We start from the raw sequence: 17,066 nt of genomic DNA, 5'->3' as shown, positions 1-17,066 counted from the left end.
TGTGAGTACCGACACAGTACTCTCTCAGCGACCGTACTCCTTTTCCACCAAAATCACTAAGTGAGCTCCTCCCTAGACCTAAGTCCCTTCCTCACTCTCCGTCAACTCCTGATTGACTCTGTCAACTGTCAACTGTCACTTTTCAACTTAGCTCCGCCCACCAAGCGACACCCACTAGATGGTTCTAGATACAGTGCATGGGGATTAAGTACTATAACCAAATCACTGGTCAAAAAGCATTAATGGGACCTGCCGCAGCCCTGATCTAATGTGTGAGCTAATAATGAGTTATGGTGCTGATCACCCAGGAATCCAGGATTAGCACAGCACCTAAAATCAGGTGCCGTACCCTGTGGCGACTAAAGCCTCAGGGGCGTCACAAATGCATCCCCATAGACCTCCATGTATAATGCAGCCCCATAGACCTCCATGTATTATGCAGCCCCCTAGACCTCCATGTATAATACACCCCTATAGTCCATGTATAAGGTGTCCTTCATGTTTATTAATGCAGCCCCATAGACATCCAGATATAATGCAGCGCCCCCCAGGCCTCCATGTAGAATAATGCAGCCATCCTCCCCAGGCCTCCATGTATAATAATGCAGCCAGCCTCTCCAGGCCTCCATGTATAATAATTCAGCCAGCCTCCCCAGGCCTCCATGTATAATAAAGCAGCCAGCCTCCCCAGGACTGCATGTATAATAATGCAAGCAGTCTCCCCAGTAAACATCCTGCCCACCTCCTTCCTTCCGCATTGTCGGTGGGAGCCACGGATGGAGGTAAGCTGTCATTCAATGTTCCCGGGGTGTCACACACTGCGATGTGTGCTGCCTCATGAACATTGCACAACCGCACGTTCAATCTTTGAGGAATGAACGACGTGCATGCGATGAACGGATTTTCGTTCAATCACAATTGCACGGAGGTTTTACACACTACAATCATACTTACGATGCCGGATGTGCGTCACTTAAGACGTGACCCCGCCGACACATCGTAAGATTTATTGTAGCATGTAAAGTGGCTTTTAGGAGCATTACTTCTTCAGTTTAAGTCCCGGCCGTCCCGGTAAAGAATTTAATTTAATTTATTTTTAATTTTAAATTATAATTATTATTTATAATTATAATTTTATTTAATTTAATTATGCACTGAGGGGAGGAGCCGAACATCAGCTGTGAGCCGCGGGACACATCTCTAAAATCGGAGCAGTTCACGGAATGAGGCTGTATTGCTCTCTCCTCTCTCTCTTCTCTCTCTCTTCTTTCTCTCTCTATTTTCTCTCTCTCCTCTCTCTCTTCTCTCTCTCTTCTCTCTCATCTCTTTCTCTTTTTCTCTCTTTCTCTCTCTCTCTCTTGTTCTCTCTTTTTCTCTCTTACTCTCTCTTTTGCTCTCTCTCTTGTTCTCTCTTTTTCTCTTTCCCTCTCTTTTTCTCTTTCTCTCTCTTTCTCTCTCTTTTTCTCTCTTTTTCTCTCTTTCTCTCTCTTTTTCTCTCATTTTCCCTCTCTCTCTCTTTCTCTCTCTTTTTCTCTCTCTCGTTTTTTTCTTTTTCTCTCTCTCTTTTTCTCTCTCTCTTTTTCTCTCTTTTCCCCTCTTTTTCTCTTTCTCCCCCTCTTTCTCTCTCTCTTTCTCTTTTTCTCTATTTTTCCCTTTTTTTCCTCTCTTTTTCTCTCTTTCTCCCCCCCTCTCTCTCTCTTTTTCTCTCTCTCTCTTTTTCTCTATTTCTCTCTCTTTTCTCTCTCTCTCTCCTCTCTCTCTCTCTCCTCTCTCTCTCTTCTCTCCTCTCTCTCCTCTCTTCTCTCTCTCTCTCCCTCTCTCTCACACCTGGTGATGATCAGCTGATGCGGTCACCTGACGGAATCAGCTGACACTATAAGTCGAGCGGTGAGGCCGGCTTTTTACCGCCCGGCCGGCTAAACTATCAACTGCTACTGTCGGACAGGAGTCTGCACAGAAGTGTTTGTGTGGAAGTGGTTTTTTTGGGCTTTTTTTTTGCACTGATGCATCAGCTGATTGTATAAAAGCCATTTATATACAATCAGCTGCTGTGTCATGTGATTCAGGCCCATGAACCTAACACATCATCTGATCACTTTGCCTTCCAGCAAACCGATCAGATGATATTGGACCCGGATTGGACGGCGTGGGACCCTTAACCCAGGATTACTGCAGAGGGGGGTTCTTCATTTCAATAAAGAGGGAGTCACTAATTGTGTTGTGTTTTATTTCTAATAAAAATATTTTTCTGTGTGTTGTGTTTTTTTTTATCTGTACTAGAAATTCATGGTGGCCATGTCTAATATTGGCATGACGCCATGAATTTCGGGCTTATGGCCAATTGATAATATACAGCTAGCCCTAACCCCTTTATTACCCAGTGAGCCACCTGTCACCAGGGCAGCTGGAAGAGTTGGATACAGCGTCAGAAGATGGCTCTTCTATGAAAGCGCCATTTTCTGGGCATCTACGGACTGCAATTTGCAGCAGGGGTGCCTAGAAAGCTTTTGCACCCTGCGCAGCGGATTCCAATCCCCAGCTGCCTAGTTGTACCTGGCTGGAAACAAAAATTGGGCTAAGCCCATGTCATTTTTTTTTTAAATTATTTCATGAAATTCATGAAATAATTTAAAAAAAAAAGGCTTCCCTATATTTTTGGTTCCCAGCCGGGCACAAATAGGCAGCTGGGGGTTGGTGGCAGCCCGTAGCTGCCTGCTGTACCTGGCTAGCATGCAAAAACATGGCGAAGCCCACGTAATTTTTTTGGCGGGCAAAAAACTCCTGCATACAGTCCTGGATGGAGACAGCAGCTGCAGAACTACAAGGCTCAGCATGCTCCATTCACTAGTGTATGCAGGAGAGCAGACAGCAGCTGCAGAACTACAAGGCTCAGCATACTCCATCCAGGACTGTATGCAGGAGTTTTTTGCCCCCCCAAAAATGATGTGGGCTTTGCCATAGTTTTGCATGCTAGCCAAGTACAGCAGGCAGGTACGGCTGCCCCCAACCCCCAGCTGCCTATTTGTACCTGGCTGGGAACTAAAAAAATAGGGAAGCCCTTTTTTAATTATTTCATGAATTTCATGCAATAATTAAAAAAAAAAACGACATGGACTTTGCCCCATTTTTGTGTCCAGCCAGGTACAACTAGGCAGCTAGGGATTGGAATCTGCAGCACTGGTTGGCTCGAGCTTTCTGGGCCCCTCTGCTGTGAATTGCAGTCCGCAGCCACCCCAGAAAATGGTGCTTTCATGGAAGCGCCATCACCTGGCACTGTATCCAACTCTTCCAGCAGCCCTGAAGCTGGATGGCTTCCTGGGTAATAATGGGTTAATGCTAGCTTTGTTTTACTAGCTAGTATTAAGCCAGAGATTCTTAATGTCAGGCAAGTTTGACCCGGCCATTAAGAATCTCCAATAAAGGGTTAAAAAAAAAAGACACCACACAGAGAAAAAATACTTTAATAGAAATAAATACACAGACACACTTAGCGACTCCATGTTTATTACTCCCTTTCATCCCTCCATAATCCTGGTCTTCTGTCTTCTTTCTCCTTCAACCCATGCAGCTTTGCTAAATCAGACAGCACTGCATGGGAGGAAGACACTGCTGCTCCCCATGCAGTCTAATCACTCAGTGAGAGTGAGCAGAGGCTACGGGCTGTAAGCGGTGACGTCACCGCTGCCACTGTTGCTAAAGTAATCTAACAGGTGGGTTACTATAGAAACGGTGCTCCGATCCCATGATTCCCGGTGCCACAATTCACCGGCTGTGACAGCCAGTCCTTGCAAGTGGGCTGACTCTGTAAAGAGCACCCACATGCAGGAACGGGGAAGCCGACCATATGCCAGAGCATCTCGCTGGTACACGGAGAGGCACAAGCGAGCACCGCGTACCGGAGAGATGCACTGACAGGACCTAGCATGACGTCTAACCATGTGACCAGTCTGTAGCCAATGAGATAATACACACGTGACTGGTCACATGCTATTTTGACGTCACGGAAGGTCCTATCATCAGTGCTAGTTACCGGGAGGACGTAGCGATTATCGGAAGGAAAAGCAGTCGGAGACAGAGTGCAGGACGCGTCATGGGGACCTGTAAGTGTAATGGCAATATTTATTAACTGTATGTGTACATGTATAATGTGTTTTTATGTGTTTGTGTTTGCCTGCCATTGTTTTCAATGGGGCTCGAAGGAGTTCGTCGAACGTTCGTCGAATGGAGCCTCGAACACTAGGGGGGGGGCTCTTCTCTACTTGTTACCTTTGTTATGTTCCTAACATGGGTACATATTATGTGTTATATGAATATTTTGTGGCTATCACTGACAAACATGTGGATGCTGAATGTGATGTAACACACTGCGGGGCTTAGAAAGCAGGGGAATTTGGATTTGGGAGTGGAGATTTTGCTGGATCTCTTTGGGGGAGCCATTGCACAGAGCCTTTGTTCTACCAGTTGTGTGGAGCCCCCTGGGGACTTGTTTTTTTGTGGATTGAGTTTAATCTTTTATTTTGAACATTTCATATAAAATTTTGGATTAAAGTATCTCCGTCAAACTCCACCCCACCCAAAAGCATTACAAAATTGGCTGAGGACTAGTTTATGCAGCCCTTATCTATCCCTCATTTCATCATGATGGATGGACCGTCGTTGTAAATAAGCACTTGTACCTTGTGTCACCCCCTCCTCACCTCATTGTGGATTATAAGCTCTTATGAGCAGGTTGTCATTATTTTTGCATTAATTATTGTATCTTATAGAATTGTTACTTACGACTGTTTGTATATGAACCTCTGAATTATAAAGCGCTGTGGAATATGTTGGCACTGTAGAAGTAAAGGTTATTATTATCATCCTATGCTCTATGTTGAGAACTTACATTGGGGTTTCCAACTAAATCTCTGAATAGCATGATTTAGAAGAAATCCCTTGGGGATCAATTCCCTGTAATGAGGCAGCAGCACTTCCTCTGTTCTGTAGTGTCCTTCTTTTCAGAAGTACACAAAAATGTGGTCGACCGCGCTCTATTATGGATGCTTAAAAAGACGGACACATCTGAATCATAGCACAGATTCTTAAGATGTCTCCATCTCCCTCATTAAAGCAATATTCCATTGGCGGTTGGATCTGAATCCCATATGTCAGAGATTTAATGGTAAACCCCAATGTAAGCACTAAGTGTAGAGTGAATGATCAATGTGAGCTAAGCCTTAAAATGATCTTTTGGAGCCAAAATAAACAAATCAACAGCTGGTCAAAACTTGATTTTATTGATTTTTATGCCCCTCAACATGTGGTTTAAAAAAAAAATAAAAAAATAGATTTTGCATTGCCATATATTGAGAGATATAATTTTTCGATAATTCTGCTACCGGATTCATGTGAAGGCTTGTTTTTGTGGGATGAGTTGACTTTTTTTACTAGTACCATTTTATGGCACATAAAGTGGGTGAAATACGTTTTGATGACATCACCAATTTTCTAAGTAAATAGATTATTACAGGTATTGTTGACATGAATTTCTCACTAGATGTCAGCATCAATGCATCCAATCTATGCAGGCAAAGAAATCAAGCAGAATACAAATGGAGAAAGAATCGGGTGTCTTGCCGCGTTATTCACCATTCAAACGAGGGGATATAATTTATTCATGTCTTTAATGAATATTGCCAAATATAGGTCAACACATTTCGGAGGACTCAGCCCACTTCCTCAGGACATAAAGCAATGACAAGGATAATCAAATAACAGAGCGATAAGCTAGTATATATACCCATAGGTTTAAACGTCATCGGACACCCAAATTCCAACATTGGCGGGAACCTTATCAGTATAGAAAACACGGTACCAGATTAAAGGACAGGATGATTCAAAAGGTGGAAATCAACCAATGATAATGTCAGATTAAAAAAAAAAAAAACAGGAAGAGAACACATTTAAAATCACATTTAGATAAAAACATTGAAGAAAAAAATATAATATTTTTTTTTCATGTAACAAAGAAAAAAAAGGGGGAAAAGAAAGAGAGAGGTTATATGTAGTATAGAACTCAGACTCCTGTGGTGATGGAATACAGAAATAAGTAGTGATTAACCCATGTTTCTATCTTTATTTTACAGGGGAAAACGTCATATATACGTGCAAAAGGAAGAAAAAGGAAGAAAAGAATCATCAGGAATAATTTCTGATATGTGATAATAATTATGTGTTGAATACAAAAATAAAATCAATAAAAAAGTGAATTAATATGTGTAGTGGTGTTAAAAAATATTTATTATAAAAATTAATTAAAAACTCTCCAGTGTTTTAAGGGTTAAGAAAAATTGTTGAAAATTTAATAATATAATAGTAATAATAATTGTTTAAGAATGTAAAGAATTAAGAAACAATAGTTACATATAAAGGTATGTGTAAAAAGGAATGCGTAAAACTGAAGGTTAAAAGATGGGTGATCAACTGTTAAAAGAAAGTATGAGAACTAAGCTGAGTGCAGGTCGGACTTTTGATGTAAATCACATAGAAAAACGCCTATGCTATGGGGTCCACTGTTATAGCTGTAGAAATCAGGAACGGTGTAAAATACTGTTAAAACAAAGGCGAATGCAAAATGTATAGAAATACGAATAATGAAAAATGGATGAACCCATTACTATTCGCAGTTTAAAAAAAAAAAAAAAAAAAGAAGTGTTTTTATTGATTTATTATTACTTTTAATGACTCCTGTTTATGATTGATTGTTTTAATTATCTTTATACATTATTAGTTTTTATAATTTATTGTGGTTTATTATTCATATTTCTTTACATATTGTTTTTTTAATAAGTCTTTTACTAGGTCTTCGCCATTTTTATCTTTTATATATGTTCTATCATTCTACCTTATCAACATCACTCTCTCCTTGCTGGATGACCTATTAACGGCACTTATGGGTTTCCTATTGTGGTATATCCTAGCTTTGGAAACTTGCAATCACTTTCCTTCTTCTTCCATGCGCTTGAACCTTTGTTACCTCTCTTGACGTCCACTGTGTTTTTTTCCCACGCCTCTGAACCCTTTTTTACCTCTCTGACACTTGTTCACTGCTACCTTCCGGCTGACATGCGAACATGGGCCGGTTCCCACGCTCTCTGAACTATGGTTACCGTATTTTTTGTACTATAAGACGCACATTTTTTTCCCCAAAAATTTTGGGGGAAAGTGGGGGGTGCGTCTTATAGTCCGATGGCTACGATGCGGTGGTGGTGGAGCGGGTGAAGGTGTGTGCGGTGGTGATAGAGTGGGTCATCAGAGGCATGAGCAGGCTATAGCAGCTCTACCCTGACCACGTGGGCCCACTCATTTGATATGCACGCCCATCCTCCCGCCCATCTCTCAGCACTGAAGCTGGCGCTGACAGGTGGGCAGGATATGCGCGCATGCTAAAGAGCAGGCCCGTGTGATCACCCCAGGCCACTTTTTGAAGGATTCTCTCCTTTAATCTGGTACAGTTTTATGTATACTGATACTGATCTATACTGATAAGGTTCCCACCAATTGTATTCTGCTGGATTTCTTTGGGGCTACGGCTGTTCCATTTTAAGCCAACATACGATTACAGGATGGCACGGCTCCCCGAAGAAGTTAGCGAAACGTGCGCGTCGGGGCACGTTTTCCTCGGGTTCCACGCCGACCATTATGGGTGAGTTTAAGACGGGATTTTATTTATGATCTCTAGATATTGTCTATCTCCACCTGTCTGCCTATGAACTAGTTTACGATCTGACCCCTCTATGCACTGAGGATCTGCCATTGAATTATAGCCCTGCACGATAGGATACACATTGATGTGTCCTCTGATTGTTTATATGTTATGGGCTTTATGATTGGGGCAACTTTTTCATTCAGTATATAGGTGCATATAGGAGTCATTGCTGGTCATGTTTTTACTGTCTATGTTATTACTCCCCATATGGCATGTGGACCCATGTGTGTAACATCAGTGACACAATTTAAGCCTGATCATTGTTCTTTGTAAATACTTTTGACATTGCTGCTGTATTGTCACTTTTTTTGCTATTTACCCTATTTAATAAAATATTTGCTATATTTTTGCAAAAAAAGTTGTACATATGGAATTATTGATTCAGTGGTCCTATGTGTGACCCATGACTACTTTCCCCCCGGTTCTCTTGGTTTGATACAATTACAGGACTTGTGACCTTCACAACCCCTTTAGGTGAGTGTACCTACTTTAATTTTTTTTTGTGTTTTATCGGTTAAGACCCTATTGTTCTACCTCTTCACAACTTGGCAAAGAAATCAAATCATAGATGTCAATAAATTCAGTGATGTGTAATATTGAGAAATCACACAGGAAAAAAAGTATTGAATACGCTTACTCAAATGAATTTAATATTCATACAAAAGCCTTTGTTGGTGATGACAGCTTCAAGATTAGAGATCAGCGAACCTGAGATTCGAGGGTTGGGTTCAGAAACTGACATCCATAAATGCAAAGTTTGGGTTTGAAGTTTGATTGAGTTACGAGTGCAAACCACTCAAACGAGCAGTGCTGTGTTTGGGTATGAGTAATACTCAGCCCTGTGCAAGCCACAGTGCAGTGTTTGAATGCTTCACATTGGGGTAAAATCTCCAAAGGTTCGCTAATCTCTATTCAAGACGCTTCCTGTATGGAGAAACTAATTGCATGCATTGCTTAGTTGTGATTTTGGACCATTTTTCTCACACAAACACTCTTCAAATCCTGAATGTTCCGTGAGCTCCTACTATAAACTCTGAGCTTTAACTCGTTCCATAAATTTTCTATACGGATCAGCTCACGTGATTGGCTGGCTATTCTAAAAGTTTTATTTTGTTTTTCTGAAATCAATTGAGAGTTTTCTTAGCTTCTTGACTGTGTGTTTGGGATCATTGTTTTGCTGAAATGTTTACTTTCATTTCATTTTCATCATCCAGATTTTTATCAAGAATATTTTGATACATTTGTCCATTCATCATTCTTTCAATGATATGAAGTTTGCCAGTTCCGTATGCTGAAAAAAAGCACCATACCATGATGTTCACACCTCCAAACTTCACTGTTAGGCTAGTTTCACACTTGCGTTGGACGGCTTCCGTAGCATTGCGTTGTGTGACGGATGCAACGGATGCGTTGCATATAGTGGCACAACGCAATGCTATGGATCGTACAAAATAACGGAAAGCGTTATTTATTTATTTTTTTTCTTCTTTACAGTACCAGCAGCCGACTATTGTGAACGATCAGCTGATCGCTCTTAATAGTCGGCGGCCGAGCGCTCTCATATGCCGGCGGCCGAGCGCTCAGCTGAGCGCTATAACATGCCGGTGGCCGGGCGATCAGCTGAGTGCCCTGACATGCCGGCGGCCGAGCGCTCAGCTGAGTGCCCTGACATGCCGGCGGCCGAGCGCTCAGCTGAGTGCCCTGACATGCCGGCGGCCGAGCGCTCAGCTGAGTGCCCTGACATGCCGGCGGCCGAGCGCTCAGCTGAGTGCCCTGACATGCCAGCGGCCAGGCGATCACCTGAGCGCCCTCACATGCCGGAGGTCGGGCGCTCAGCTGAACGTTCGGTCACCGAGAAATAAAATAAAGTTTGTGATAACAAAAAAAAAAAAGAGAGCATGCGCAGTGAAAAATAAAGGTTTCCGCTGCTCAAAAAAAACATTACATGCAGCGTTCCATCCGCCAGGCGCAGCGTCAAAATAACAAAGCTGCGTCGTCCAGCGGATGCAACGTTGACACTTCCGTTACAGTGCGTCGTCCTTACAAGTCTATGGAGAATAGCGCAGTGCATTAACAGACTGCGCTATTCTCCATAGTGACGGACTACGCTCAACGCAAGTGTGAAAGTAGCCTTAGAATGGTGTTTTTAAGGTGATATGCAGTGCCTTTTAGCTTCCAAAGAAATCAATTTTGATTTCATATGACTAGACTATATTCACATAGTATTTCACAGGCTCGTCTAAATGTTGTTGAGCAAGCTTTAAACGTGCTTGAACATACTTTTGCACTTATTGTTTTCTTTGATACAAATGTATCTGCTGATTCTAGGTCTTTCTAGGGCTCTCCACAGGTGGTCCTTGGCTCTTGGACAATTTTTCTGATAATTCTTTTCACCTATTCTGGTCATGGCTGGTTTATGGTGAAATTATGTTCTTTCCACTTCCGGGTTATGTTCCTAACAGTGCTCACTGGAGCCTTCAGCAGTTGAGAAATTCTTCTGTATCCAATGATACTGACAGATTTCAGCTGGTGTCATGAATTTTCATTGATTTTGCTCCTCTATTGCTTCATGTGTTCAATACTTTTTCCATGTGTCATTTCTCATTATTGCACATAACAATTTTTGGACGTCTATCGTTTTATTCCTTTGATTTCTTGAGGGATCTTGCTCCATTCCATTTGCAAATCTGCAAACCATTCCACCATATTGCTATGGGCATGGGCCCCAACTCATTGCCCTAACTGATCCCTAAAGGTGCTCCATAGGGTTGGGTGATTGGCTTGGCCATTGCGACAGGCAAACATTTTTGTTTGCTAACCAATTTTTTACTAAATTGGATGTGTGCTTAAGTCCATTGTCCTGCTGGAATTTCCAGCCACTGTCTACTTTGGTTTTACCATGTGGCAGCATTACTTTCTCCAGTATATCCTTGTACATGGTAGCATTCATATTTCCATCAATTCTATACAGATGGCTAATTACAGGTGCAAAATAGCAACCCCAAGCCATGACATTGCCATCATTATGTTTCACGGTAGGTGTTTGGTACTTTACATCATTACGTTTTTGAATTGGGTGGTATTTATAGTGCTTGCCACCTCTACCAAACAGATTGAACTCGGATTAATCCGACCACAACACCTTAGACCAATCTTTGGCTGTGTTCTTTGGCAAAGTGAAGTCGGACCTTCCAGTTTTTTAATACAACAAATTCTGAGTGCAGTAATTCAGAATACAGAAGCTGAATTTATAAAATATATTATTGTATTGAAAATTCTTAAAATACAATAGATTAACAAGCAGAAGTTACTTGTTTAAATGATAAGGGGCATGGATATTTACAGTCAGGGCCAGAAATATTTGGACAGTGAAACAAGTTTTGTTATTTTAGCTGTTTACAAAAACATGTTCAGAAATACAATTATATATATAATATGGGCTGAAAGTGCACACTCCCAGCTGCAATATGAGAGTTTTCACACCCAAATCGGAGAAAGAGTTTAGGAATCATAGCTCTGTAATGCATAGCCTCCTCTTTTTCAAGGGACCAAAAGTAATTGGACAAGGGACTCTAAGGGCTGCAATTAACTCTGAAGGCGTCTCCCTCGTTAACCTGTAATCAATGAAGTAGTTAAAAGGTCTGGGGTTGATTACAGGTGTGTGGTTTTGCATTTGGAAGCTGTTGCTGTGACCAGACAACATGCGGTCTAAGGAACTCTCAATTGAGGTGAAGCAGAACATCCTGAGGCTGAAAAAAAAGAAAAAATCCATCAGAGAGATAGCAGACATGCTTGGAGTAGCAAAATCAACAGTCGGGTACATTCTGAGAAAAAAGGAATTGACTGGTGAGCTTGGGAACTCAAAAAGGCCTGGGTGTCCACGGATGACAACAGTGGTGGATGATCGCCGCATACTTTCTTTGGTGAAGAAGAACCCGTTCACAACATCAACTGAAGTCCAGAACACTCTCAGTGAAGTAGGTGTATCTGTCTCTAAGTCAACAGTAAAGAGAAGACTCCATGAAAGTAAATACAAAGAGTTCACATCTAGATGAAAACCATTCATCAATTCCAAAAATAGACAGGCCAGAGTTAAATTTGCTGAAAAACACCTCATGAAGCCAGCTCAGTTCTGGAAAACTATTCTATGGACAGATGAGACAAAGATCAACCTGTACCAGAATGATGGGAAGAAAAAAGTTTGGAGAAGAAAGGGAACGGCACATGATCCAAGGCACACCACATCCTCTGTAAAACATGGTGGAGGTAACGTGATGGCATGGGCATGCATGGCTTTCAATGGCACTGGGTCACTTGTGTTTATTGATGACATAACAGCAGACAAGAGTAGCCGGATGAATTCTGAAGTGTACCGGGATATACTTTCAGCCCAGATTCAGCCAAATGCCGCAAAGTTGATCAGACAGCGCTTCATGGTACAGATGGACAATTACCCCAAGCATACAGCCAAAGCTACCCAGGAGTTCATGAGTGCAAAAAAGTGGAACATTCTGCAATGGCCAAGTCAATCACCAGATCTTACCCAATTGAGCATGCATTTCACTTGCTCAAATCCAGACTTAAGACGGAAAGACCCACAAACAAGCAAGACCTGAAGGCTGCGGCTGTAAAGGCCTGGCAAAGCATTAAGAAGGAGGAAACCCAGCGTTTGGTGATGTCCATGGGTTCCAGACTTAAGGCAGTGATTGCCTCCAAAGGATTCGCAACAAAATTTTGAAAATAAAAATATTTTGTTTGGGTTTGGTTTATTTGTCCAATTACTTTTGACCTCCTAAAATGTGGAGTGTTTGTAAAGAAATGTGTACAATTCCTACAATTTCTATCAGATATTTTTGTTCAAACCTTCAAATTAAACGTTACAATCTGCACTTGAATTCTGTTGTAGAGGTTTCATTTAAAATCCAATGTGGTGGCATGCAGAGCCCAACTCGCGAAAATTGTGTCACTGTCCAAATATTTCTGGACCTAACTGTATACAGCAATAAACACCAATTCAGCACCAGGACAGTAATTGATGATATAGACTACAAGTAAAAACAATGAGTGTACGGCAAAACGTACATCGGGGTGGAGGGATGTGGAATCGCAGCAGCACATTAGCACCACTAACAAGTGTGTAATCCTGCCTTACACTTTAGTTCACCTTCTACCATCCAATATGAGATCTTGATGCCATGTTAACTGTATAGTTCATGGTAGATTACTGGTTAAAGTGTTTGATATTTTGAAATAGAGATCACTGGACACGTAACCTATTGCTAAACATACAGCTCTGATGCCACCTAGTGCCTGATGTTGTTATAAATATAGCTTGATCTCTTCAACTTCTGCACACAGCATTTTGTATTTACTAAACTGTAGTATAGCACTAATCACCATATTAATTGTACAGCTTATGGTATACTATTGGTCAAGGGACTTGATCTTTTATAATACTGAAATAGTGAAGGTAATTGGATATTTAATTTTCAGCCAAAAATGGAGAGCTCTGATGCCATCTAGTGCTTCATATGGATATAAATACAATTTGTTCTTCAAAACTTTGTATATAGCATCCTGTATTGATTGTACTGCAATGTAATATTATATTTTTCTCTTATATCTAACTTTTGACAAATACTTATCTTTGATCTTGAAATAAGAAAGCCACGGACCCACTTGGGGGGAGGGGCGACATGACCAAGGGGGAGGTAGGGAGTGATGGGTTAATAGGGACAGTGGTATATGCCTAATATGGCTTTGGGGGATGGTTTTAGCCGGGGAGGAAGAGGAGGAGCAGGGAAAGGGTTAGCTGGGAGAGGAAGGAGTTACCTCCTCTTCTGTTTCCGGACGCCGAACGATCTGCACGTGCACCTCCATGGCAGATCTTCAGGAGCTCCAGCGTCTGATTCAGGCAGCGGTCGCAGCGCACGGGCCCCTGGCAGTGCAGACCCACATCAGGGCTGCCGGGGTTAACCCGTCGGCGCTTGCCCCTCGTCCCCCCAGCAGCGGCGGGCGCCAGTCGCGGCCCCCCCGCAGGTATTCCCCGGGCGCGGGGGGGGCGAGGAGGAGATGTAAGAGCCCCTCCAGGGACCCTCCGCAGAGTGCAGCGCAGCAGCAGCGTCTGGCTGCTGCAGAGGCCGGCGGGAGGAATCTTCGTTCCAGCCGCGGCGGTCGGGAGGTGGGAGTGGCCAGCACGGGGCCTGCTTCCGGTCCCGGCCTCCGGGCTGGAGTTACTGAGACTGCAGCGGCTCCAGGCCGGGAGCGCGCTCGGCGCAGGAGAGAGGCCAGCAGATCCCCCTGCAGTCGGCGGGGGGACCGCGGGGCTGCACGTGGCGGTAGGTCCGGCGCCGGGGGGGGGTCTGCGGTGCCTGACCCCGGTGCGGCTGAGAGAAGGAGTGACGGCGGGAGCCCTGCGGCAACCGCCGGGTCACTCAGTACCGCTGTGCAGCCCCCGGATGTGGCAGTCTCCCGTGGGAGCGGGAGGACTCGGCGGATGGAGGCCTGCAATAGCCCAGGAGGGCCAGAGGCGACGACGGCTGAGATCCGGAGCCGGGCGTCTGGTCGTCCGCGCCCGGAGGCCCCTTGCAGTCGGCAGGGGGGCGGGCGCAAGAGGTCGAGGCCCGGGGTGCCGGCGCGGGGGACAGGACGGTCTCCTGGGTTGTCACCCCGGGGCAAGAGATGGAGCGGGGATGACTCTGCCCACGCGGCGGCCCTGTCTGGCGGCCGTGGTGGGGGGGGTGCTGCGGCGGCGCCCCCCGGATGTCGGATGGAAGATGAGGCCAGCGGCGAGGAGGGGGAAGAGGCTTTCGGTTCGGAGGAGTCGGATGGACGACAGACGGAGGACAGCGAGGCGGCGGTCTCGGGAGACGCCGAGCGGCGGTCGGGTGAGACGGCCGCGGAGGCGGCAGGGGCTGCGCTGGCGGGGGGCTTCGGGGGGGGGGCGGCTGCGGCTACGGCAGCGCCCGCTGGTTTCGCAGTGTGGAGTCAATTGTTGGGGCTGTTGCAGGGGCTGGCGGCGGCTTCGGGAGCGGGGGGGGAGGGGGCCCAGGCGCCGGTGGCGGCGTGGGTGGGTGCAGCCGGTTTAGGGGCCTCGGCGGCGACGGGGGGTGACGGAGCGGGTGCGAGTAGAGGGGGGGGCGAAGGGGGGAGTGAGACGGGGGGGGGAAAGGAGAAGGAAAAGGAGAAGGAAAAGGAGAAGGAAAAGGAGAAGGAGGATGAGGTGGTGCGCTTAGATGATAGGGCTAAAAGCGAAGTTTATGTTTGTTTTGAGGGCCCGCTGGGGGCCCATTTAAAGAAGGAGGTGCGGGAAAAAATTTGGAAAGGGGAATATGTGGAGATATTTTCTCTGCTTCCCCTGGAGAAATTTAATTTGGATAGGGTTAAGCCGAGTGATTCCAAAAAGGAGAAGGACGAGGAGGAAAAGCGCCGTTATAGGCTTATTCCTCGGACTTTTGCCAACTGGCTACAGGCATTTGCGATTTTGGCGAGCGTGGTCGGGGAGAAGGAGCCGGAGCATTGTTCGGCTTTGTTCGGCTACATGGATGCGATAGGGGAGGCTTATCGAGTTTATGGCGGACTGGCGTGGCTGCGCTACGACGAGCAATTTAGGCAGCGGAAGGCATTGCGGCCAGATATGCGTTGGGACCATAAGGATATTTCCTTATGGATGCGATTGATGTCGGCACCGGCTCAGCCCTTTCGGGGGGGCGCCGGGGGTTCGGGGGGGGCCGGGTCCCCGGCAAGTTTCAAGAAAGGTTTGTGTTGGCAGTACAATGAAGGGCAGTGCAGGTTTGGAGCGGCGTGCCGTTTTAAGCATGAATGCTCCGGATGTGGGGGGGGACATAGCTTGTCCAAATGTTTTAAAAAAGGAAAAGGAAAGGCTGGTGATGGGGCTGGTAAGAGGGACGACGCCGGTGAAGGTAGAAGTGATGGTTCCGTTTTTAAATAGGTATCCGGACAAGGAGGCGGCGGCGTTGTTAAGTTCTGGTTTTTCGGATGGTTTTCATATTCCGTCGGTTGTTAATGCATCGGTTCCGCCGTATCGTAATTTGCGTTCCGCTCGGGATCACCCGGAAGTGGTGGATGAGAAGCTGGAAAGGGAGGTGGCTTTGGGCAGGATGGGCGGCCCTTATGTCGCCCCGCCGTGCGGGAATTTGGTGGTGTCACCGTTGGGGGTGGTACCAAAGAAGGAGCGGAATAAATTTCGGCTGATTCATCATTTGTCTTACCCGGAAGGGTTATCGGTGAATGATGGCATTGCGCCGGAGTTGTCGGCGGTATATTATGTGTCGTTCGATAAGGCGTTGGACCTGGTTAGGGCGGCGGGGCGGGGTGCATTGATGGCAAAGGCGGATGTGGAAGCAGCGTTTCGGTTGTTACCGGTTCATCCAGATAGTCAGCATTTGTTGGGTTGCTGGTGGGATGGCAGTTATTATGTTGATCGTTGTTTGCCAATGGGCTGTTCCATTTCGTGTTCGTACTTTGAGGCATTTAGTTCGTTTGTTGAGTGGGTGGTTCGGGACGTGTCCGGGCTTACGTCCATCATTCATTACTTGGATGATTTCCTGTGTGTCGGGCCGGCGGGTTCGATGGTTTGTGCGGGTTTGCTATTTGCGTTGCAAAAAGTTGCGGCCAGTTTCGGGATTCCTTTGGCGCCGGATAAGACGGAAGGCCCGGCGCCGGTGATGTGTTTTCTGGGAATTGAAATTGACACCATTGCTATGGAATGCAGGTTGCCGGCGGAGAAGGTCCGTGATTTGAGGTCCGCAGTGTCAGGGGTAAAAGCGGCGAAGAAGGTGCGGCTTAAGGCGGTGCAGTCTTTGCTTGGAAAATTGAATTTTGCTTGCAGAATTGTGCCAATGGGGAGAGTGTTTGCGAGGCGTTTGGCGACGGCGACGGCCGGGGTACGGTTGCCGGCGCATTTTGTGCGGATCACAAAGGCGATCAGGGACGATTTGGAAGTATGGGATCAATTTTTGCAGCATTTCAACGGCCGGACGCTGGTGATGGAGAGGGTGGCGTCTAACGGGGCGTTGCAGCTGTTTACGGATGCGGCGGGGTCGGCCGGGTTTGGGGCTGTCTTCAGAGGTCATTGGTGTGTCGGGCAGTGGCCACAGGCGTGGCGGGAGAGCGGCTTGGTTAGGAATTTGGCTCTGTTAGAGCTATTCCCCATTGTAGTGGCAGTGGAGCTATGGGGGTCGCACTTTGCCGGAAGGAAAGTGTGTTTTCATTGTGATAACCAGGCGGTGGTGCACGCGATTAACAACTTGTCTGCTAAGTCGGAGCCGGTGGTGGTGTATTTGCGGCATTTAGTGTT

Source organism: Anomaloglossus baeobatrachus, chromosome 1, assembly GCF_048569485.1.
Source record: "Anomaloglossus baeobatrachus isolate aAnoBae1 chromosome 1, aAnoBae1.hap1, whole genome shotgun sequence".
Lineage (NCBI taxonomy): Eukaryota > Metazoa > Chordata > Amphibia > Anura > Aromobatidae > Anomaloglossus > Anomaloglossus baeobatrachus.
The sequence above is the reverse complement of the archived record's forward strand: the minus strand, read 5'-3'. Positions refer to the sequence as shown.